General features: G+C 33.4%; 1 protein-coding gene across 1 annotated transcript in view; it reads right to left on the bottom strand.

Moving 5' to 3' along the window:
• Positions 1-22,374, bottom strand: part of LOC140445626 (uncharacterized) — a 98,729-nt gene extending 76,355 nt beyond the window's left edge. Inside the window, exon 1 of the mRNA XM_072537829.1 lies at positions 22,173-22,374. The gene's annotated coding sequence lies outside the window, so the exon portion shown is untranslated. The remainder of the gene's footprint in view (positions 1-22,172) is intronic.
• Between the last annotated feature and the right edge of the window lie 3,908 nt (positions 22,375-26,282).

Here is a 26,282-nt window from a genome sequence, read left to right as displayed (position 1 = left end):
CGAGAGCGAGTTTTCATGCCCACGATAGGAAAGTATAGCCTACACAATATCAGTAGCGAGAATGGATTACGACTGACAAACTTAGCAGCAGCACTCAATATGACAGCCGCCAGCACCTATTTTGAACACCAGAACATACACAAGGTTACCTGGACCTCTTCTGATGGAAGAACAACGAGTCAGATTAATCGCATCTTAATAGATTCAAGGCATGGAACAGTCGTAATAAACTGCAGAAGTTATAGAGGCGCAAACATAGACTCAGATCATTGCGTAGTGATCTGAACATTGAGAGCTAGAATTTCAAATACCAGTAAAGAAAATAAAAGGCCAGACAGATACAGACTCCTACTGGACCAGAATAAAGGAATGACATTAAAGTGCCTGTAAAAATTATTGGTTTGACGATGAATGCAACAAAAGAAAAAAATGAAGCCTACAGAAAGATGCTTACCCGACGAACAAGAACAACTGTAGAGAATTACCAGACAAAGAGAAGAGAAACTACCTAAATGAGGAACTAAAAAAACTTTTTTTACAAAAAAATCCTACGACGACTTGTTTTAGAAAACGACGTCATCGAAGCAGTAAACAAATTTGTATACCTGAGAGCGCTCCTTAATACTGAAAATAATGCTACCGCAGAGATAAACCGCAGAATTTGCACGGCCCAATTTTCCAAACCACGGATGCTATTTTGGGTCCAATCTCCTCTTTAAATCCACAATTACATTGAGAAATATAAAAATAAAACTCTACAAAACAATAATACGCCCAGTCCTAATATATGGTTTAGAGACCTGGACTCTAACACAAAATAATAAAAACATGTTCGGATGTTTCGAAAGAAACGTACTAAGACGAATCAATAAAGCAGTGAATGGCAATGGAGTGTGGAGAAGATGATACAACTTTGAACTTTATAGAATATACCAGGAACCTGATATCATAAAACCTATTAAGATAGGACGTCTTTAGTGGATAGGGCATGTAATGCGTATGAAACAAAATGACCAGCTTAAAAAACGCTCCTTGATAAACCCATTAGTCAGATAAGAAGAGGAAGACCCAGGAAAAGGTTCCTTGATAACATCGATCAAGACTTGAGAAATATAGGAACACGTGCATGGCATATGAAGACGATGGATGGGGAGAAATTCGTGAGAAGGATAGGATCAACGCTGGAATGTAAAGCCAGAATGATGATGATGAGCAGTGGAAAGAAAGTTCCCAATACGAAAATTTCTTGAAAAAGTACTTATTATTCTTCACAGACAATACTAGCACTGCCATCTAGCGAAACTGCGCTGAATCATTTAGTGACGATATTACGTGAGTATAAGTATAAAAAGTTAAGTTTGTCATTTTTTGAATATTTATTCATAATTCATAAATAAATTGTTTTCTAAGCCTTTCAACAGTTTTACAAGAGAGAATAAAAAGTATTCTATTTTCTTGTAAATGTAACATTTTAAGGGCCGGTTGTTCGAACGCTAATCAAAACTTGTTTGTAATCAAATATTTAATTCCAAGGAAATACGTCACAGCAGCTGTCAAAATTGTTAAAAATTGCTTATTATTATTACTGATTTGTAAATAAAAACACGAAATTAACATCAGAAAGAGTTTAATTAGGCTTTTTTTTTTTTAAATGCAAAATAATAAAATTGAATAAACTAAATCAGTCAACATAACCACAAAAATGTGACGTATTTGATTTTAATTAAATATTTGAGTTTTGATTAGCGTTCGAACAACCGGCCCTTAGATTACTTGTTATATTTTTTGGTTAGAAGATCGATTTAATTTGGTGGGAAGTATGTATCTCAAGCAACAAAGTGTGGCTTTTCTTTCATTAAATTTCTTACACGTTAGCAGCTTTTTATATTTCTTTTCGTAACATGTATAAAATAACAAGAGGTTTTATTACATCTCCTCTTTTTAGATGTGTAAGAAGTGGAATTTTAAAAGTAGTGGTCATGTGGAAGAGACCTCGTACTGTTTTTTCCCTCCTGAAGATCATGTTGACTCACACTGCAGAATGTGACCCGAGCCGACCAAGAATTGGCAGAATTAGATAATACACATTTTTATAATGGAGTGGATTTAACACCTGAACCGTTCCAAGATTTTAATTTACCAGAGCCTCCGGTTACCTCAACATGTCAATGACGTCGATGAGAATAATAAAACTCTATAGGGTAAAATATCTAACTTCGCCTCTGGTAGATGCTGGGTGAATTGAGTAGCTCTGTAACTACCAGTGCCGGTCCCAAGTTCGGATAAACGAGGAAGGTTTGCGTCAGGAAGGACATCCATCAAAATGGTTTAGAGACTAAGGCATACCCCATAAGCGACGAGCAGTTGAAGCTTCGCCTAACCCCGTCAAAAGTGAGTCTCAACGTCGAAAGAATGACAGGAAGAGGAAGAGGAATGGTTGGGGACGTAGACTTGCTTGGAGAAAAGCTAAGACGAGTAGGAGAATTTAAATACTTGGTTCCTGCATAACAGAAAATGGGACACTAGATCAAAAAATTGTCCAGATGATACAAGCTGGTTGGTTTAACTGGAAGCGAATGAGCGGGGTACTTTGTGATCGAAAAATCGAGGAAAGGCTGAAAGGAAATATATACAACAGTGTGGTGAGACCTGCGTTGGTGTACAGCGGTGAAGTGTGGCTTGTTAAGAAGATTCAGGAAAGAAAGATGGAGGTAGCTCAAATTAAAATATTACGGTGGTTGTTGGGTAAGACTAGAAGGGAGAGAATAAAAAATGACCTGATTAGGGAAAGAGTCGAGGTAAAACAAAGATTGTAATAGTTTGGTCGATCAGACGTAGGGATGAAAACTTTGTGAGACGAAGGATAGAGCTGTTAAAAGTTGATGGAAGAAGAGGTAGAGGAAAACCGAGGAGAAGATGGAAGGACTATGTGATAGAGGACTTGAGAGAGGCAGGTTTAGGCGAAGAAGACCCGATGGATAGAAATAAGTAGCGACGAAGAGTAAGGCACAGCGACCCTGAAAAGGGAAAAGCAGAGGCAGAATAAGAAGATAGGGTAAAAATATGTATAAATAATAATAATGAGTTCTCTTGCACTTGCCTAATAAAAATGTAGCGTCAGTGCATGATTTTCTCGACCTAAAACCTTGTTGTTCTTCTTCTACTGTTACAATTTCATTCAGTTTATTTGTTATCACTTTAGTTGTTAGTTTTCTTATTGTGTTTCTCTCTAATTCTCCGTGTCCTATTTGTCTCCCTTTTTGAAGAGCTGTAGTAGGATGCTCAATATATATTCTTGTGGTATTTTGTTTTGTATTATATATTATTTTTGGAATTAGCTTTATTAGCTTCTTAGTCAGATCTGGTTCTCCGTACTGTAGGAGTTTATTCGGTATTCTGTCTTCTCTTGGTGAGTTTCTAGTTTTTAATTTCCTCAATACTTCCTTGACCACTTCCTCCTCAATGTTTATTTCTTCTATTCTCATATTTTATTCTGAATGTGTTTCGTTTTTATTAGTTCATTCATCTCTTTTCCTTGTCCTCTGATCATTCTCCATACATATTTTTGTATTCCGTAGAAGTCGTATTCCATCTGTTTTGAGAAGCTCTGCCAGTATTTTATTTTTATTTGTCCGACGAAATTATTCGTTCCATTTCTGATTTGTTTATAATGGTTGTATTGGTGTGTTGTGTTGGTTATGTTCTGTATTATAAAAATGCTTTCTTCTTTTCTTCACATTTTGTCTTCACTTCCATTTACAATAAAATATATGATAACATCATTCTTATTGATTGAAAGTTGGCTTCTTGTCTATTTGTTAATATTCTCTCATATAACTTTATAGGTATTCACACTAAAGCATATTTTCCCACATTCCAGTTTCTCTTTTGAACTATGCACATTATAAAAATAACAACATTTCTTGTCCATATTAGTCAACATTTTATAATCGCACACTCTGTAAATAAGATTGTAAAAAATTGCCGCGTTTCTATGATAATTCTTTTACGCGACAACAGGTAGGTAAAAAAGAAACTAGAAACCTGTTACCATTATGAATTCCTATTCTGACCATGACGTCATTATTTTAAACTATTGACTTGCTGTTTGATTCCGTGACACCTACTGACTGACTGTGTGTCTGTGTTTAGTGTGTTTTAAGAATTATTCTAAATTTTAAAGGTCAGGCCCGCCAATAGACCAATACGGTTAGGCAGCAAAATGAAATAATTGAATTGAATATTTAAAAATATGTGGTATTTCTAAAAGTTATGCAAATACATAACTATATGGAGTTAATTCTGATTTACGTAACTGAATCTCAGGAGGTTAAAGTAAGAAAGTAAGCCAGAGATGCAATGGAAATCTGATAAGAAGTAATAGCCCCATGATTGTATATACATTAGGTGTTAATATAACACTGGATTTGGTAGACAAGACAAATAAAAATGTAAAAATAAAATAATACCACTAATTCATATTACATGTCTTAAAATAATGAGTTGGGCATGGTAAAATGTAGCGCTGTGCTTAAAACCTATATCACATCAATAAAACACTAATTAGCAGTATGAAAATTAATAATATACGTTATGTAGGCAGTGCGTTGATGCTCTTGTAGGACCAACTTTGAAGAGATGTGTCGCATCACTCACATACATGCCGCTAAGTTCTTGCTACTAAATCTAGAATCAAAATTTAGGTCCAGATTTTACTTTTCTGTAGAGTAACTTTTATTTAGACAGAAACGACAGAAATGAAAGTACTGAAAAGAATTACAGGAAATACGCTGGGAGATCGAAAGAGAAGTGAAGACATTAGAAGAAAATGTAACTTACATTGTATAAATGAATGGACATAAAATAGAAAAAAAGAATAGAATAACCACATAAGCAGAATGAAGGAGACCCATGTCGTCAAAATAGCAAGAGATAAGTCACCAATCGGACATGGTGTCAAAGATGGAGTAAAGATGGAGTGACAACCTTCCATAGAGGTATTAATCCGCAAATGAACACTCAGAATTAATTGCTTATAAAGAGTAAGAAGAAGATTAGCTATAATTTGCTGGCACATTCATAGATATTCCAGATAACTTAAGTTTACAAGATTTTTAAAAGCGGACACAGGCTTTACAAGATGCTTCTACCCTTTGAGCTTCTGGTGAATATCCTTTAGGAATCCATTTTGCAGAACTTTTTCTCTTGTCCAACTCGACGTGAGCTATGTGATGGACTTGTTCGTATGGTATATCAAGTGCCTTTATTTGAAGCTGTTATTCGCCGTTGTTTTATAACAGGACTAGTGATTTTGCCCGTCACCATAAGATCCAATCAATTGCATCTACAATCGCTCCACTTACTTTTTTCTGTCTTCCTCCTATTTAAGGCTAGGACGACAACAGAATAATATGTTAATCTGTTGTACAACTTTCATAGCAAATAAGTAACTTTGCAATCGACCTACGTATAAAACCAGCGTAATTCTAGTTTGCCAATTTATTTGTTGAGAAAGCTCGAGTTTTGTATTAAATATTTTACCGATCACCAAATTCTCAGCTAATCTTATAGGATCAACAAAATTTTCAAAAGAATTAAAAATTCAATTTTTAAAATAATAAACTTATTACATGACAGGGCCGGTCTTTTCACCTCTAGATAGATATTATTCTATTTGACAGATAGCTATCTGAAGGTTAGACATTTATTTATAAAATAAAATGTACCCGTCTTTTCACGTCAAATTATGTTTGATTATGTTGAATTATAAATGTAAAATTTATTTTGAAACGCACCAATATTTAATTAATAATGTTTTAATATTTCTTTTCCAGATAACTTTTTATTCACTACTTTATTTGCCAAATAAATATTTAATATTTTATGTCAGATAATTTTAATTTATTTTATCTGTCAGTTTATCTGTTCAGATATCTTTCCTAGGTAACGCTAGAATTTTAAATCTAAACTAACATAAAACTTTAAATTATTTTATATTAAATCGTACCTTAAAAATATTAATAATATTATTTATTATTTATATTAAGATATAAATAATATGTTTTGTATTATTAATTAAACGTATCGTTTTAAAAACAAAATATGATTGACTCATAGGTTGAAATGTCAGTAGTTCAGATTACTTTGTTCAGATGGCGTTAGGATTTTAAATGTAAACTAACATAAAGCTTTAAATTCTACCTTAAAAATATTAAAATTAATTATTAATTATATTAATATGTGATTAGTATTAGTAGTAGTGTAGGTTTCTTTCCTAGATGGCGTCGTTAGTTTCATAGATGGCATCATAGCCTTTTATATAGATAGATCGTCAGTCTATAGTTGAGCATATTGTGAGTAAAAAAAAATTAATTCCACATTTGTTTTTCTTTGAAAATAGGTTTAGATAACGTCATGGATACATAATTGTTTATTATAAAACTTAAGAGGTCGCTGGTTAAATGATATTAGATAAATAATAACGAAGATAAAATGTAATATTTTGTTGGTAAATAAATTAGCGGAAAATAGCAACTATCAATTGTGAATAAATTACGAAATTAACTGGTCTTACTCATTATTGTTGTCTGTACAAAGAACATAGACTTACCCTCTGGTATATTCTGATGTATTCGGAGCCCATGTGCAGCTTTGACCGTCGCGATGTAGGGGACGTCCGGCGCCGAGGCTCGATGGGACGATTACCGATCAAAGTAGATGCGTTTCGTTCGCTGTCTTGGGATGAAGTTTAGTGTCGTCTTGAGATCGTCAGCAACCACCCTCTGTCCACACTTCGAGGTGGTTGGTAGCAAGAGGGTATACCCATAAATCACTCTATTGTATTGCGATTTTGAGTGGCAATAATTTAAGTTAATTGTCACCGTAATACGATATTGAACTCTTGTATGTATTGGCGACACAAAAATAACAAAAGAAGTCAAATTCTCTGTACTTAAAACATAATAAATGAGATAGCCAGTTTAACAATTTTACGAAATAACAGGAAGCAATATATTTTAACAAAGTCGTCAGAATACAGCATTGAATTAGATCACATTATAGTACACTAAAAGAAAAATATTAGATGTAAAAATATGAAAAGAAATAGTGCATACTTTCCCAAATAATAATTATACAATCAATTCGGGAATATCGTGCAGCGAAAATAAAGACTTATTTGGCAATATTAAAAAGTAACAAATGCTTAGCAAATCTTTGTTAAATGTTTATTGACGGAATTTCGAGCAGCATCTCTACCATCAGATAAGGTCCAGCGTCGAATTGTCACCCATATTAGCAGCGAATAATTTTTCTGCAAAATGGCGTCTTATTTTTATATCGAAGAAAATAAGGGACTATTGTAAAGACATGAACTACACATGCTTCAAGAAGTAATTGGAGAAAATTCTCTTCAGGGTGTTGATAGTAAACTTTGTCGTACAGTTGGATAATGCATCTTATCACAGCCGCCTTGCTGAACGCATTTCAACGATGACAGATCGAAAGTCCGTCAAACAGAGCTGTTTCCGATTGTCCTTATAAATTTTTTCAACGATTTATTCTTAGTTCTATAACCTTTTTGTGTATTTTATTTACCTTTTTTTTAATAAAAAAATTTAAACCTATTTTTTAATTGATAATAGTTTTAATGAAGTACTTTTGTGCTTAACCCAGATATGTCCAACGTCCTGCATATAGAACGCCTGAAACAAGTCCGATCCTGTCTCATTCTTGCCCCGTAACTAAATGCTGACTACAGGTAATCGATCTCTAGGAACTACCCAATGTAATAAAATATAAAATGACTATTAGTTACACCATAATATTTGTGTAGTTAACATAAAAAATTGTGTAAATTTGAAAATGGCAGAGTATGGTGTTTCGTTCGCAAGGTAAGCAAAATTTTTATTTTTAAAACTATATAAATAATATTTTGGGGTGTGCATTTTAACGTAAAAAAAGTATATTTAGCAATATAGTATTAACAGTAATGTACAAATATGTTATGATATATTTTTGAACCTGTTTTCCACAGCGTCCTACATGTAGGACGTTGGACACATAACAGTACTACATCCAAAACTTTATTTTTGCGTAAATTACATACTTTTATACAAAATATATCAGTAATTTAGCATATGTCATGTATATTTACACTTCCAGGGGTTTTTCTCTAAATGATGCACTGGCTATGCTGGAGGACGAGGAAGATATGATAAAGAATGTTGAGTCACTGACTATTTCTCCGCCAGAAAATGCCACGGATTCTGGTGACAAAGACACACTTACCATAAATAATCTACCTGCTAAACAGCTTAGAGCGCCTGCTGAAATCTTCTTCTTCAAGTGCCATCTTCGTTCCGAAGGTTGGCGATCATCAGGGCTATACGTATTTTCGAAACTGCTGACCGAAACAATTCGTTGCTGCTACAGCTATACCATTCCCGTAGATTCTTTAGCCAGGAGTTTCGTCTTCTTCCTATGGACCTTTTTCCTGCTATTTTTCCTTGCATAATTATTCGAAGCAGTTCATATCTTTCGCCTCTTGTAATGTGTCCCAAGTATTGCAGTTTTCGTTTTTTGATCGTAAATATGACTTCCTTTTCTTTATTCATTCTTCTCAAGACCTCGACATTTGTGACTCTCTCGGTCCATGATATTCTCAGGATTCTGCGATACATCCACAGTTCAAATGCCTCTAATTTTTTGGTATCAATCTTTTTCAATGTCCATGACTCCATTCCGTAGAACAGCACAGAAAGTACGTAACATCTCATCAGGCGAAGTTTCATTTCAAGGCTCAAATCTCTTCCGCAGAACACTCTCTTCATTTTAGTGAATATGGATCTGGCTTTTTCTATTCTTATTTTGATTTCTGCTGAGCTATCGTTGTCTTCATTTATAAAAGTGCCTAAATATTTGTATTTGCTAACTCGATCGATAATTTCATTGTGTAAATATAAATTTTGGACATTTTGTGTTGATTTCGATATTACCATAAATTTAGTTTTCTTTATGTTCAAAGATAGTCCATATTCTTCGCTGCAGTCTGCTATCTTATTCACCAATGTCTGTAGCTCTTCAAGTGTTTCTGCGATCAGAACGGTGTCGTCGGCAAATCTCAGATTGTTTAATCTAACACCATTTATTTTAATACCTACGGATTGCTCAGAAAGTGTTCTATTCATTACGTCTTCGGAATAGAGATTAAACAGGGTTGGTGACAGTATACACCCTTGTCTCACACCTCGCTTTATTTCAATTTCTTCAGTGGTATTATTCTTTACTCTCACTACTGCTTTCTGATTGTAGTACATATTTGCTATTAGTCGGATGTCTCGTTTATCTAAATTCTTTTCTGTCAGGAGTCTGATTAGGTGATCATGCCGCACTTTATCAAAGGCCTTGTTGTAATCTATGAAACACATGAATACATCTTGATTTATGTCAAGACATCTTTGAGACATAACGTTCAGTGCAAACAACGCCTCTCTTGTTCCAAGTCCATTTCGGAATCCAAACTGGGTATTATTGATGTCCATTTCCAGTTTTCTGTGTACTCTAGAGTGTATAATTTTCAGAAATATTTTCAGTACATGGCTCATCAGACTGATTGTACGGTAATCACTACATTGTTTGGCATTTATCTTTTTTGGTATAGTAACAAAGGTGGATAAAAGCCATTCTTGTGGTATTTTTCCTGATGTATAAATGCTATTGAAAAGTTCAACTAAAATGTGAATCGAGTCTTTTTCTATTAGTTTAAGGATTTCCGTTGGTATTTCATCTGGACCTGGGGCTTTACCATTTTTCATTCTTTTTAGTGCGTAATAAATGTTCATAAATATAATACAAGACAAAACATTTTCTCTAATACAGAGGATGACAAAGATGGCCCATCAGTTGCAGAATATAAAACTCCATCAAAGAGAACAAAAACAATAAAGAGAAAAAAGATTTATAAATGGGAAACCGAAGATTTGGTGTATGATGGTGAAGAATTTAGTAACGATGAAGAAGAAATAGCTCTGCAAACCCCTTTAGATATGTTTTCTTTATTTTTTGATGACAAAATATTGGACCTAATAGTTGTCGAATCAAATCGATATGCAGGGCAACAAAACCATTGCCTGAAAATAGAAAAACGTGAGATAAAAGCATTCATTGGAGTGTTATTACTCAGTGGATATGTGCCAGTTCCAAGGCGGAGAATGTTCTGGGAAAACGAAAGAGACAGTCAAAATGTACTGGTTTCTGAAGCTTTGTCAAGGAATAAATCTGAATATATTTTATCTCACTTTCACCTAACTGACAGCGTCACTATAAATACATCCGACAAATTTGCTAAAGTTAGGCCATTGTTTGATCACCTCAATGCTGCATTTTTGAAATTTGGTAAATGTGAGGAAATGCAATGTGTTGACGAAGCCATGGTACCATATTTCGGCCGCCATGGCTGTAAACAATTTATTCACAATAAGCCAATTCGCTATGGCTACAAACTTTGGGTAGGGGCAAGTAGATTAGGCTACGTAAATTGGATGGAACCTCACCAAGGTGCTACCACTAATATTAGCGAAAAGTATATTGATTATGGAGTAGGGCCATCTGTTGTATTGGAGTATGCCGACGTTTTAAGAACTAGGTGGCCTAATAAACGGATGCACCTATTTTTTGATAATTTCTTTTCTACGTTATCTTTGTTAGAATTGCTATCGGAAAAAACTTTCAACGCTACCGGCACAATACGTGAAGATCGCATACCTAATGGGCCACTAACAAACTCAAAAGAAATGAAAAAGCAAGCTCGAGGCGTTTTCGATTTAAAAAAAAAACAGAAAACCAGAACATTATTGTCGTGAAGTGGCATGACAACAGCATTGTCACTCTGTGCTCAAATGCAGTAGGCGTAAACCCCCTGCATAGGGTGAAAAGATTTTCACGAAAAGAACGGACAAATATCCAGGTAAGTTATAGTTTTTTAGATTATTATTACAAACGCATTTACTTTTTATTTTCAACAACATGCATAGTTTCATGACATTTTACAATACATATTTTAGGTGTCGCAACCACATCTGGTAAATTTGTACAATGCAAACATGGGAGGAGTAGACAGATGTGACCAAAATTTGAGCCTTTATAGAATTTCGCTGAGGGGCAAGAAATGGTATTTTCCGCTGGTGGCACACTGTATTGATGTTGCTCTGCAAAATGCTTGGGAGTTGCATAGACAAAGAGGTGGGACCTAGATCAGTTAAAATTTCGAAGACGAGTAGCCAGTGCGCTATTAATACAAAATAAAAATAAAATAAAACACATTCGAAAGGTCATAAGTCAATCACCGAAGGTTTAGACATTAGGTTTGATCATATGGATCATTTGGTAATTCCTCAAAATAAGCAAACACGCTGTGTACATTGCCATGACAAAACAACCACCAGATGTTCAAAATGCGACAAAGGACTCCACGTCAAATGTTTTTTGGTATACCATACAAAAAGTAGAGAATGTCTGGAAGAATTTGTGGTTCCTTATATGCATTTTGTAGGTGAAAATTTTCTTCTAATGCAGGACAATGCTCGGCAACACCTAGCGAGGGTAAAACGCAATACTTAAGAGATGTTGGTATTCGGGTACTAGACTGGCATCTAAGAAGTCGAGATCTTAACCCCATACAGCATTTGTGGAACAACTTAGGACGAGTAGTTTAGCAAAATTATGGCGAGCTTGAAACTGGTATTGAATTAGTTTTGTAGTAAGCCGACAGTTACAATCTCAGCTTAAAAACACAGGTGGCATTCAAGTAAACATTGTCTCCTAGAAGAAACTTTCCATCCTTATATTGCTGCCCGATAGCCAGCGTAACGATCATCGTACAATATGATCAATTTTGGCAGGAAGCATAATATGAATTGGGAAGAAGTCAATTTAAAATGAGTCAAGCTTTTGCTTGCATAGACGTGAAAGATGAGTTCGTATTTTTAGAGGGGCAAATGGGTTCCTTTGTAGTGTAAGAAGTAATGTGATATGACTTGGTGATATTGAATAATGGAAATCTCTTATTGCTGAAGACTACATATTGGACATTCCTCTTGAACAAAAAAATATTTTGTTAACATACCATAATGCTAGACTTCATGCAGCCAGATTATTTCGAGATTACCTCTTGGAAGTTGGTATTAAAACAATAGGCTAGCCAGCACGTAGTTTCGACCTTAATCACATCGAACTTATTTGGGATATGCTTGGGAAGCAGCGTTCGAAATGTTTTCAATCTTTTAAGCATGAATCACAGATGTCAGGACTTGAGTATATATAGAAGTAAAATTTACACAAGAATGCTCCTTTATAGAAGCAATATCAGTTTTGTTACTTCAGTGCTTACTTGTAAAAGTATACATAAATAATAATATAATCTATTGATTTATAAACTGTTTAATAAGGTATTCTCATTAAGATCAAGATTTTACAAATGTACCAATAATTTTAGGAATTATTATTTATACAGACTGTGTCTAAACATTGTAAGTTATGTTATGAAGAATATATTAATTTTTAATTAGGAATAAAAAATGATGACGATCAACAATTTTGTTCAGATAGTATTTCATTATCATCATAACTTATGATAACCTCCAAAATTTTTGTCCATACAATAAACATATTCAAAATAATGTAACCTCAGCATCTAAGTCGACAATAAACAGTGGCGGGTAATGTGTGCATTTACTCTTTTATCATAATATTACTAACTATAATAATAATATCGGCGACAATAATGTAGTTCAATCAATAATAGTACGAGAACCCACTGCAAAATCATTTCGTTCATAACGTAGTTAATCAAACTCATATTTTTACATACATTAAAAATTAGGAGAATACATTGATAATAGGTTGCCAGTCAAAAACTGGCCGCAAATATTTAATGGTAATTAATTTTTGGACAAAAATTTTATTTCATTCGTTTATTTTATAAAACAAGCTGACCATGATGTATATGCTTGTTTTTTTTATAGAATTAAAGCTATTTTTTTTTAAATATGATTATATAAGGTTGTCTGAGAAAAAATGGTCGCAAATTAGGGTTGTCAGCTGTTAAAAGCACAAGGTATTAAAAATAAGGGGAAATAAAGGTAGTTCGCAACACCACTGGTTTGACAAGGATAGCGAGTGTCAGATTATTCTGACTCTCGCACACGTTTTGAGACTAGATAACTGTTATTACGTTGATTACCCTTTCAGAGTTAACGTGCGGACTATGAGTCCGCTTGTCGAATTATTTGTCGATTTCTGACAATTAATTACGATTTCGGTCGTGGCGTGCTCGCTAGCTTCAAGCGAGGGGATACTCTATTTAGTAAAGATGTGACAGTTGTCTAGTGTATTTAGTTCTGCTGCTATATTAAATTGCGGAACGTGAGTCCGCACGTTATACAAGTTGTCACAAATTTTCAGTTAAGATTAAGGTAAATAAAAAATATTTATGTAATTTATAATTGGAAGTGATCTACTGAGTATATTTTCTGTATATTTGATTGATATAAACATATTTTTTTACAGATTTTTTAAAGAACAACAAGCATATCTTGATAAGCTTTATGCAGAATTGCTCTCTGGAGCAACTAAATGGAAGAAACACGTAGGAAACCGCCGGATACGAACTCGCAGTGACCATTTAATGAAGGTAAAATTTTCTTTAGGAACTAGGGAAATACGACATATGAAAAGCGCATCAAAGATTTGGATATGTTTTTTTACTGAAGAAATTTTGCAAACCATTGTAGACAACACGAATATCATTATTGAACTGTGTTCTTATAACCTCAGTAATATATCTGCAACAAAGATAGATATTTTAGAACTTAGGGCACTACTGAGTCTTTTATATATAGCTGGGCTAACCAAAGATAACCACAGAAATGCAGAAGATCTCTTTAGGACAAACGGCTCATTATGGCTTTTAGATTGGCAATGTCCCTAGCACGGTTTAAGTTTTTGCTTATACACATCCGTTTTAATGATAAACGAACACGATTAGAGAGGAAAAAATATAAGAAATTGGCAGCTGCGAGAGAATTCCTAGATTTCTTTAATTCAAATTTTTCGAAACATTTTTCATTATCAGCATATACAACGGTAGATGAAAAACTGGAAGCTTTTCGTGGCAAGTGTTGCTTTAGGGTATATGTGCCCAATAAACCTAATAAATACGGCATAAAAATCTCGGCATTAGTAGACGCTAAGTTTCCTTATACCGCAAATCTAGAGGTGTACGTTGGACAACAGCCACCTGGTCCATATAAAGTTGATACGAGCAATATTTCCCTCGTTCCTAGCCTCTGCAGTCCTATATCTGGTGTTCACAGAAATGTAACAATGGACAATTTTTTTACGACCCTCAGTTTGGTCGATCTTCTTTTGAACGAGCATCATCTGTCTATTTTGCTATCTGTTTGCTTTTAGAGAAAAATGTACGATTGTGTCGTATTCGCTCCGTGCGTGACTGACGCGACACCTACCGCCTTCATCTGACAGTTTTGGAGTCTACCAATTTTCAGGTTAAACATATGACATTAATGACATATGTTTGACATTGTTAAATACAGGCGAAATTGACAATCATTAATAATTAACTTTTTAACTATATTTTTTCAGTTTATGTACAAAATAAATGTAGTATTAAAACTGGGTTTCTCAAAATTCATCATAATATATCTTTTTAAGCCCAAACGGAAAAGAAAAGTTAAAAATCTAGTACAGGCAAAACAAGTTTTTCACGTGAAAGAGCATATAATTAAAAACAGTAATAGTAAAAGTTATGATATAAAAGCTAAAGTCATCAGGCACTCTGCAGTTAGCTTGAAGCCGTATAAAATATCATTTAAGGTAAATTATTTAAATATTTCAATTGCATAAAAATGAGGTTACGTGATATTTCCTTTTTCATATTAATAGCACGGATCCATCTTTTTCTTTTCTCTAATTTATATGTAATCTTTGGGAACCTATAAAAACTACACTTACTATTTTTGCTATTATTAGCACAACTAAATACGCAACATGTATTTGCACACATTTTTAATAAAATTTATGCGTAAAAAGGTAGGGCCAATTGTGTCATATTTCGCCGCTACGCACGCTGGCATCGTTTCAAGGTACCCCTACCATGGTCACGCACGGAGCGAATATACCCAGAAAAAACAAAAACGTTATTTTACTCTTAACGATGCACCACGACAATTTGCTAGACGAATTAACGGGCAAGCCAGAAGTCAATCATCAGTGACTATAATAAATCCAAAGTAAAAGTACATCTAGTTAATAAAATAAAATATAAATCTATTGAGATAGATAAAATCCCTAGAAGACATTTTCAAGATGCTCTTGGTATGAAACGAGTAAACGATCATCTTCAACGTCGATTTTTGAATAAACGGATTCCATATCGTTGTTTTTACTGTAGTAGATAAAAAAATGGACCAACCAGAATACCTGTCAAAAGTACCAAAAATTTGTATGCTTAGAATACGCAAGATGCACTTGCTCCGACTACCTACAGGATGGTATTTCCGAAGACAGCAGCGAAGATTGACTTTCTTATTTCCGTTCATTCATGTATCTACTTTGCGCATCTCAAACATTTGTTTTTTATTAATCTTTGTTTAATTTCTTAAAAACAGTTGCTTTGTATTTGTTTCATTTCGGTTTTTGTGTTTGATAGTACTCAAAATGTAAAAAAGATATATCTGTTAACTTTTATTTTCAAAGCATGAGTTTAAATACAAGTTATAATAAATTTGTGTGCAAATTTTTTTTTGTCTATTTTAATTATATATTTAAAGAATCGACAAGTTTTCAGACCGTTTTGCGAATATATTTGTTTTTTAGCTTTTCTAGATTTGCGGACTGCTAGTCCGACTTTATTTTTTGTGTACCATCATGTCACGTTATCCTTGAAAGGTTAAAGTAAAGTTTGTGTTTTAGAAAAATGAAAAAGTGTACCTATTTTTAATCATATGTATATAATATGTATATTATTAATCCTATCTGACACAAATGACACTCGCCATGTCAAACCAGTGACGTTGCGCTAGCTTTCTTTACTTTATCTTTGATACCTCGCGTTTTCAACTGCTGGCAACATTAACTTCCGATCATTCTTTCTCAGGCAATCTTATATCATAATAAAATAATTAGCTTTAATTTTATATAAAAAAACATGCATATACTTGTACGCCATAAGCAGCGTATTTTATTTAAAAAATATAACGAAATTTTTATTCAAAAATTAATTATCATTAATTTAATTCAAATTATTCGCGGCCACTTTTTGACTGGTAACCTGTTACTAATGACTGTATTCTCATATTTCTAAGTGTGTGTTAAAAAAGAGGTTTTGAATGTACAGTAACGCAACGAGGGGGGTTTTGGGGGTTAAACCCACCGTCCAGGACATAAAAAGTAAAAAATATACAGTGTGACCCATTTAGATTGGAAACACCTCCATAAAATTTGAAGTTGTTAACCGATTTTAACCAAATTTTTTTTTAATGTCATGTAATAAAAGGTCTATTGCGGGACAAAATATGAAATATTTAGTTAAATTTTCAGGGCATTCTATGATACTTTTTCTTCGTCGAAAATGGAGAATTTGTATTAGCGATTTTTTTATTAAAAAAATTTCTACGCCACTGGATTTAGCGTGGCTTCAAATAGCTATGACAAAAATTTCATTAACATATATTTATTAATAACAAACTTATGACAACTTAAAATTTTAAAACTCACTAAGAAAAAAACACTCTGTATTAACGTTAAAAAAAAACTATGTATTAACAGAAACATGGAAACATAAATTTAGTTTAAATCCTAGTTGCCTCTACCAATCCACCATCTAATTGGATACATTTGTCGTAGCGTTTATGAATATTTCTAATTACATTTCTTAGTTGTTGGGGAGTAATTTCTGCACATGCCTGTCGAATTCTTACACGAAGTTCGTTTACGTCTCTTGCACGGGTTTAGTAAACTTTTTGTTTGATAACTCCCCAGAGAAAGAAGTCTAAAATTGTGAGATCTGGAGATCTGGGTGGCCAATCTATCAACGGACTACCCCGGCCTATCCAACGGTTCGGAAAATTTTCATTTAGCCATTGCTTCACGGTTCTGGCGTAATGAACAGAACACCCATCTAACTGGATATACAAATTTAATCGTTCATAAATTGGGAGCTCATGAATAGCATCCTACAAGTCGGTGTTTAAAAATTCTAAAAAGTTCTGTGAGTTCAAGTTTTCTTCAAAAAGGAAAGGACCTATAACTCGCTCGTTCAGTAAACCACACCAGACATTGATTTTTTGAGAATACTGGCTTTTACAGTTTATTACCCAATGGGGATTATCTGCTGCCCAATAGCGACAATTCTGTGATGATACTACTACATTTGTAGTGAAAGTGGCTTCGTCGGTAAACAACACGTTTTTTAGAAAATTTATATTGTTTAAATATTCCCCTTGGGCCCATAAACAATATTCTAAACGTTTTGCTTCGTCGCCTTCTTGTAATGTGTGTAAGAATTTTGGTTTGAAAGGTTTAATATTATTTACCTTAAGACATCGCCGAATACTCTCTCGAGGCACATTCAAATATAAACTGGCATTCCTTAAACTAACATTAGGGTTATTTTTGAAATTATCTACAATGATTTGATCATTTCCTCTTCTTCTTTGTAACGGGTTATTTTTTAAAATTAGTTTGATACTGCACCATATACATTAAATATTCTATTTATTTTGTTTACCGTAGCGCAGCTAATATTAGACGACATATCCACATGTCTGTCATTCAATATTATACAAACTTCCCTGGCACTTCTATCGTTATCTCCCAAAAGACGTATAATTTCAATTTTTTCTCTCAAACTTAATCTTGCAGCCATGACACAAAATATTATTAAAAGAATTTGAAGTAAATATTGTTGCAGATATTATGCATAAATTTATGCTAGCACTGAAATTTGTATGACACAAATAATATCAAACAGTAATATCGTTGTCATGGCAACTGAGATTTAGTTGTAGCATGTAAAGTTAATAATAATGTAAGTGCGTTACTGGCATTAAATTTTTATGCTATTTTAAACATTTTTTTTGTCTAGTAGTGGTTTATTATTAAAATTATTTGAAAAATAGTTAGTTTTATGGTTATCTGTTGCTAACTTCGTTTTTAATAAATATATTTTAATGAAATTTTTGTCATAGCTATTTGAAGCAACTCTAAATCCAGTGGCGTAGAAAGTTTTTTAATAAAAAAATCGCTAATACAAATTCTCCATTTTCGACGAAGAAAAAGTATCGTAGAGTGCCCTAAAAATTTAACTTAATATTTCATATTTTGTCCCACAATAGACCTTTTATTACATGACATTAAAAAAAAAATTGGTTAAAATCGGTTAACAACTTTAAATTTTATAAAGGTGTTTCCAATCTAAATGGGTCACACTGTATAAAGAATATTAGGAAAATGTAACTTGTCTTTCACATACAATACAAAAAATTCAAAACGCTAGTTTAATATACCGACCTCTACATGCGAAAGGATATTTTCATCCCTGAAAGTACTAAAGACTTATTTAAGAAATTGTATCAGCGAAGAAAGGCTAAATGGTTTAGCTTTAATGTTTATCCATCAGGACATTCAAATAGATGAATAAGAGCACATAAACCATATGGCTCTAAAGCAACGCCGTTTAGACATTTTATTATAAATTTAATTTGTTTACAAATTATTATTTAAAATACAGTTTAGGATTTAAATTAATATTTTTTATTATATTTAGATATAGATACCTAATATTAGGCTCATGATAAGAGTAGACAGAACGAGTCTGTTGTGAGTAGCATGCGCCTGCAGGACTGTATCTGCGGCGGTCTTGTGGACTATCACGGGTTGTGTTCCTCTACAAGTGTTAGCAGTAGAAAGGAGACATCTCTATAAGAGAAGGGAGCATTTGACAACAGCCATAAAAAAATAAAAAATGGAAAGATCAATGGAAAGATGGCAAGAAAAGTGGAACAACACGGAAGATGTTGCCGAGTGGACCAAGATGTTGATCCCGAGCCCAAGGAACTGGACATATTGTCTGTTTTAGGACGTATCTTCATAGGTGCAGAAAGACAAATACAGATAAATGCCTATACTGCGAATATTCCGACACTGTTACTCACACAATCCTGGAGTGTAATAGATGTGCAGTGGAGAGAAAAAGAATGTATAGAGAAATAGGTATAAACCCTGTGAATGTGGGACAGATGATCGTGAAGATGACGGGAAGTAAGGAGAGATGGAATAGTGTTCACAATTCGCGATAGCCAATTCCGACAGGGGTCGGGAAAACAATTTTGTCATTTAATCTCGAAGCTCTAAAACGTTTAATATAAATCATTTACACGTGTGTTTTGCCAAAGTAAAAGTTGGAGTACGTTCTTCAAAGTTTATTTGTTTGTGATTCGAGTTTATACATACGGCAATTGACTCCCAAACCTGAATAAAAATAAAATTAAATGTTTGTTATTTTACAGTATGTCTGAAACACGGAAAGTAAAATTTATATTGTCTCAATTATTTTTGTGGTTGCAATATCGACAGAGATCTTTAGTTGAGGGTGAGGCAGTTTTTGGAGCTGGCCACGTTATATTTTGTAAATTACGCCTTACGTTTTCTACTAATAATCACCGAACAACAATAACTTCATGAGACCTTTGGGGCAATTTATCTGATGGAACAGCAGCTTTCTTCAGTCTTCTCAATTTAGTTTCAGGTGTTACTATAAATTAAATTAAATATAAATATATTAAAATATAAATAATATTTTAATCAACATTTACTTGGAAAGCATTCGTTCTCAGTAAAATGTAAACTGCATACAGTCATGTACTTGGTTATAGGTTTGCCAATTCGCAAAATGCATTGCCAAACTTTTATGTATGGAATTGTTTGTGAATTATAATAGGATGAACATTGAGGAACACTGCAATAGTTTTTTGAAGTCGAAGTCATTGTTAATTACAATATAAACCGGTCGCTAATATGTATACAAATTAATGATAATTTCAAGGTTTTCCCGAAGTGGATGTTTTTGAAATCTACCACCAGGTGTCGCCCACTTTGCGGTTCCTCGCGAATTACATCCGAACAGTAATTAAAACGAAAAAGAAGAAAAGAAACACCAACCGGTTCAACGACAGAGATAAGATCTAGATAAGAGAAGGGAGTGTTCCAAAAATGTCGTCAGCCTTATAGCTTCCATCTCACTTACGGAGTACGGTACGTGCGACAGTCAACTGGCACAAGTAGGAGAGGGTGGTTTTAGTTGGTAGACAGGATAACAGATACTTGAATCTTTGGCACTGCTATCTTTAGTACTTTAAATTAAACTAAAACCCAAATTTTAAGGACTCAAAATGGAGGTAGCATAAAAAAAATTCGGTGCCCACCAATCCTCCCACAATGAAAATTTTAGGTGCGCCATTGTGAAAGAAGTTATTTTGCAGTGGGATCTAGACTATAAGGACCAATCAAGAAATATTTGTTATATTATTAATATAAATTTTATTTTTTGAATGATTTCAGTATACAATTAGTATTATTTGTTTCAATATATTTTTTAATGTAATTTAGATCCAGAAGTCGTATTTTTAGACTAATATCTCAATACAGAACAATGATAGTAGTCCAGTCGTCAGAGAGTTGACCCCTACAAATCATACGAACAAGCTGAATTTTGCCAAGAATATTAATTTTCGGACCCCAAAAAAGATCCAAAAAAGTTTACCACTTTTACTCCCGGGCTTCCCCCTCAAACAACCCTCATAGGGGGGTAAAAACGCAAAAAAATCGAAAGAAAGCTGAACTCCTTACCTTTAAAACGCATCTTAATTTTTGTCGATATGACACATGAATCAAAAGATATCGAATTTTTACCGTCGAACTGATACAAATGTTATTGAACATTGATGGTCGCTTCAAGCGTTGTTTGTGAGAGATCGGTTCATTCTACACAAAAAGTACCAATAAACATTTTTGTTTAAAATTATCTCAGCTCCATTTTTTATTTAAAATATTTTTTTCTACGACGTACAGATTATTGGTCAATCGATTTTTTTGCGTTTCCCCCCTACGAGGGGGGTTTTAGGGGGAAGCCCGGGAGAAAAAGTCGTAAACGTTTATGCATGGTTTTTTGGGACCCCAAAATTAATATTCTTGGCAAAATTCAGCTTGTTCGTATGATTTTTAGAGGTTTAGTGGCATTTTCGTCTCTAACGACTAGAGTATAGGAAGCTGCATCAAAATATGTTCTGCCGTTTTTTTTTTAATTTTTACTAAAACGATCGTTCTGTCTAAATTAGGTACTCACTATATTAAGATAAAACCTCATATTGCAATTTGCAGTAAGAAGAATTGTTTCTAATTTAATTGATGTCTGTTTTTGATTTCAGAAAGACACTTGAACAATTTCAAGTTTTATCCAATAATTTTCCAAACATTTTTGCTTTCCTAACGTATTAACAAGTATTAAGTCAGTGAAATCGTTATTGATTGTATTGCCAGATAAGGAACTCCCTTTTTACCTGACTTTTGGATTAGTCCACAAAACGGTCTCGGTTCTACGAAAGGTGATTTTTCCTAAATTAATAACTTTTCAGCATCGGCAATAAGGTTCCTTTTTTTACTGCTAGTTTAATAAGAAATTGTTTACAGTCCCAAATATCATAAGTAAAAACATCCCTTAAAGCGAATTAGGTGTCTAACAGAATATACAATAATTTGTTTATACAATTTTTAACAGGTACTTAGACAAAATGTAAAATTTGTAAATGTGTTAGAAAATAAATAATTTTATTTACTAATTTATAATAATTATTAGGAACATCTAGACAAAAATTGTCGAAAATGTTTAAAAAGGTAAATATGCATTTCTAATAAAACTGGAAGCGCTATTTTAACGTTACAATGTTAATTTGTAGATCTTAAAAAAACAATAACTATAAATGTAAATGTTTAAAAGTGTATACCTCATAAAAACCGAATATTTATTACATGGTCTTGGCAACCACACCAAAATTTAACACAAACTGAGATCATCCAATTTTAAAAATAAAACTCACCTTCAACCTTGGTTGTGCAAAAATAAACTATTTACACTGTGTAACATTCGTATCACAAAAATTAAAAATAACAAATTTCGTTAACTAAGCAAAATGTTTAATAAAAACAAACAAATTGCGGTGGTTAGTGCGCGATTTTCGTTTAACGAAGTTCGCAATTGAACTGAATGGCGCGCAGTTTGACTTTTCGTAAGAGAGCGGGCTGTCAGGAAGAATTCTGCGATTGTGTTTTGTTATTTGACGTGACGTCATGGTCGTGGTTTTTCGCTCTTTCTCGTTTACCTTTTCATGCCCATAATAATTTGTTGACCAACTTTAATTGACCATGAAAAACGCATCACAAGGAATTGACCATGTCGAGATGTGGATGTGTGTGTATATTTTTAGTGGCCATGTGCGGAATAGGCCAGGTGTTAATTGAATCTTAGTATTGTTTTTAATAAATCACGTAAAATATTAAATATATATTATTGTTATATTTATTTTGATTTTATAATAGGTACGTTCAGTGTAACATAAAACTTTTAAACGATTTAAATTATTACACATACAGTGTGGGGCAAAATTACAACATTTTTTAGAGACAAATCTCTAAAAAGGTGAATTTTTATTTTTAAATTATAAATCAAAACTGGTCCATATTTCTGTTCCTTTTTGTGACTATTTATATTTATAAATATAGTGTCGATAAACAAGAAAATAGGGGAAACTGTTTATTTTACTAGTATTGTTGAAATTAACCTAATTATTTATGAACTTGTCTACAGGTGGATGTTTTCCAAAGTTGTTTCGTTCTAAAACGTGGTTAAAATAGCTTAATTCTTCATTACTCTTCGAGTTTAAATCATAATGTTTTTCTTTCAATTTTCAACATCAACTGGTTCTTCTTGTTTTACTTGTAAACTATAATTTGTTATTATACCAGGACAAAACTGGTCCATATTTCTTTTCCTTTTTATGACTATTTATATTTATAAATATAGTGTCGATAAACAAGAAAATGGGGGAACCTGTTTATTTTACTAGTATTGTTGAAAGTAACCTAATTATTTACGAACTTGTCTGCGGGTGGATGTTTTCCAAAGTTGTTTGGTTTTAAAACCCGTTTAAAATACCTTAATTCTTGAATACTCTTCCAGTTTAAATCATAATATTTTTCTATCAAGTTTCTAACATCAACTGCTTTTTCTTGTTTTACTTGTAAACTATCTGCTTCCAGGGCCGCCCAGAGCCAGGCCGGGCCCCGGGGATGAGACCTGGCCGCCCCCCCCAAACCCAGTTGAACGAAAATTCCCAAAAATCTAATAACTCATAAACTGGAATATGTAATAGTGAACACTTATGCTATTGACACAGGAAGGAAGAAAATTAAAACAGTTTTAACAATTAAACTTTGTTTTTAATTATTTACAATAGAGCTGTTAGTTACAACATAACTTTTCTTGCTTTCATATCCGCAAAGTTTTGGATCACGTGGTCGAAATCAAGAGTTTTTGCAGGTTTCGACTCTATGCTTAACAGTCCCAAATCAGATAATCGTTGTTGACCCATAGTAGATCTTAAACAATTCTTAATTCGGCTCAAAACACTAAATGATCTCTCGGCCTGAGCAACGGATACTGATAGGCAACAGAATATGCGAAGAGCAATGCACACATTGGGGAAAAGATTTGTCACATTAAGAGACACGAGCTTGTTCAAAAGTTTTGCTGGTTTCAGCGACGTATCTGAGATGTTTGACTAACGGCCGGGCACGGGCCCCCTTGGGCCCCGGGCCCCGGGGATTTTGCCCCCCTGCCCCTCCCTCTGGTCGGGCCTGTCTGCTTCTTCTTTAACTGCCGTCTCACGATCGGAATTTGGATATCATCAACACTATCTTTACTCTATCTACTGCTGCTCTGAAGAGTTCTATAGAACTGCATTTAAACCAGTCCCTTAAATTGTTTAACCATGACACTCTCCTTCTTCTTATACTCCTTCCTCCTCTTATCTTTTCCTGTATTATCAGCCTTAGCAGTTCATATCGCTGTCCCCTCATTACGTGTCCCATTATTGTAAGTTTCTTATTTTTATTGTGTTTATTATTTCGCATTCTTTGCCCATTTCTCGCCATACTTCCGTGTTAGTTTTCTTCTGTGTCCATGCTATTCTAAGCATCCTCCTGTAACACTACATTTCAAAGGACTGTAACTTATTTATGCGTTCTTGCTTTAATGTCCAGCTTTCAAGTCCATATTGCAGTATCGAAAACACGTAGCATCTTAGTGCTCTTACTCTCAGTTCTAATCTAAGGGCTTTGTTGCAGAGAATTGTTTTCATTTTTACAAACCCATTTCTTGCTATTTCTATCCTTGCTCTTATTTGGGTTGTTTGATCATTATTCCAAGGTATTTGTATTTATCAACCCTTTCGGTACATTTCTCAAATGTATGTTTGTTGGTATATTTGTTTTCTTTGTTATTATCATGTATTTGGTCTTTTTTATATCCATTGTTAGTCCATATTTTTCACAGAAACTGTTTGTTTTGTTTAGCAATAATTGGAGTTGTTCAGCAGAGCTTGTCATAATCACGGTGTCATATGCATATCTTATGTTGTTAATAGATCTTCCATTAATTATTATTATTCCTTCACTTTGAGATAGTAATGCTTCTTCAAAAATATACATTATATATGCTGCACTATATACATTAAATAGTAATGGGGATATAATACATCCCTGACTAACTCCTCTCGTGATTTCAATTTCTGGACTAGGTTCGTTATCTATTTTGATTTCAGTAGAGGTTTGTTATTATTCGTAAGTCCCTATGGTCTATGTTTTTTGTCTTTAGAATGTGGACTAATTTTTCCTGTCTTACTTTGTCAAATGCTTTTTTAAAATCAACGTAACAAACATGCACATCAACATTCATATCCATGCATCTTTGAGCTAACACATTAAAAGCAAATAACGCTTGTCTGGTTCCTAGTCCGCTTCTGAACCCAAACTGACTATCATCTATTGCTGCTTCCAGTTTTTTATTTATACGACCATGTATTATTTTCAGGAATAATTTGAGAATGTGACTTATTAGTGATATTGTTCTGTATTCAGTGCAATCTTTAGCGTTTGTATTTTTAGGGATAGCACAAAAGGTGGAGAGTAACCATTGTTTCGGTATGTGTCCTGTTTTGCATACTGAGTTAAATAAGTCTACTATAATGTCTAAGGTTTCATCATTTATGCATTTTAAGGTTTCTATAGGAATTTGGTCTGAACCTACTGCTTTACCATTTTTGCTGTTTTTTAATGCCGTCTTAATTTCCTCGTATTCTGTCCATCTTTTTAATTTGGCGTTAGTGTTCAACACAAGTTTCCCATTTGCATCTTTCAGTATTACCGGTTTTCTTGTTCTATTGTTGTGAGTTAATTCTTTAATTTTTTTATGTGTGTTAAAAGTTAAAACTATCATGTCTTTTCTGGTATTCTTCTATTTCTGCGCATTGTTATTTTAACCATTGTTCTTTCGCTTTCTTAATTCTGTATTTTATTTGTTTATCCGCTTTTTTGTACATCTGATTATCTTTGTTTTTATATTGACGTCTTTCTTCCATTAAATCTAAAATTTCTTCCATCGTCCATTACTTCTTTTTATATTTGGTTGGTATTAGAATTTCTTTTTGACATTTATCTATTTCTGTCTTTATTAATAACCATTTTTTATCCGGCTCAGTATTTTGTAGAATTTGTTCTTTAACATTCATTATTCCGTTGTTGATTTCATCTGCCAGGCGTTGCTTTATGTGTGGGTTCCTTAATTTACTTGTATCGATTTTTGCATTTGTTGTTCAATTGCAATTTTATTATTTTCATTTTGAGCCTAATTTTGGTCACTACTGGGTTGTGATCTGATCCTATGTCGGCACTTGTATAGGTTTTTGCGGATATAATTGCGTTCCTGTATCTTTGTCTAACTAATACATAGTCTATTTGGTTTCTTACAATTCTCTCTTCTTGATCTGCTGGTGACTTCCAGGTATATAGTCTTCTCTTTGACATTTTGAATAATGTATTAGCTATAACAAAATTATTACTTTGGCAAAATTCGATAAGCCTGTCACCCCTTT

Source organism: Diabrotica undecimpunctata, chromosome 7 (genome assembly GCF_040954645.1).
Source record: "Diabrotica undecimpunctata isolate CICGRU chromosome 7, icDiaUnde3, whole genome shotgun sequence".
In the NCBI taxonomy this organism is placed as follows: domain Eukaryota; kingdom Metazoa; phylum Arthropoda; class Insecta; order Coleoptera; family Chrysomelidae; genus Diabrotica; species Diabrotica undecimpunctata.
Note: the sequence above shows the minus strand (reverse complement) of the source record. Positions and strands in the feature narration are given on the sequence as shown.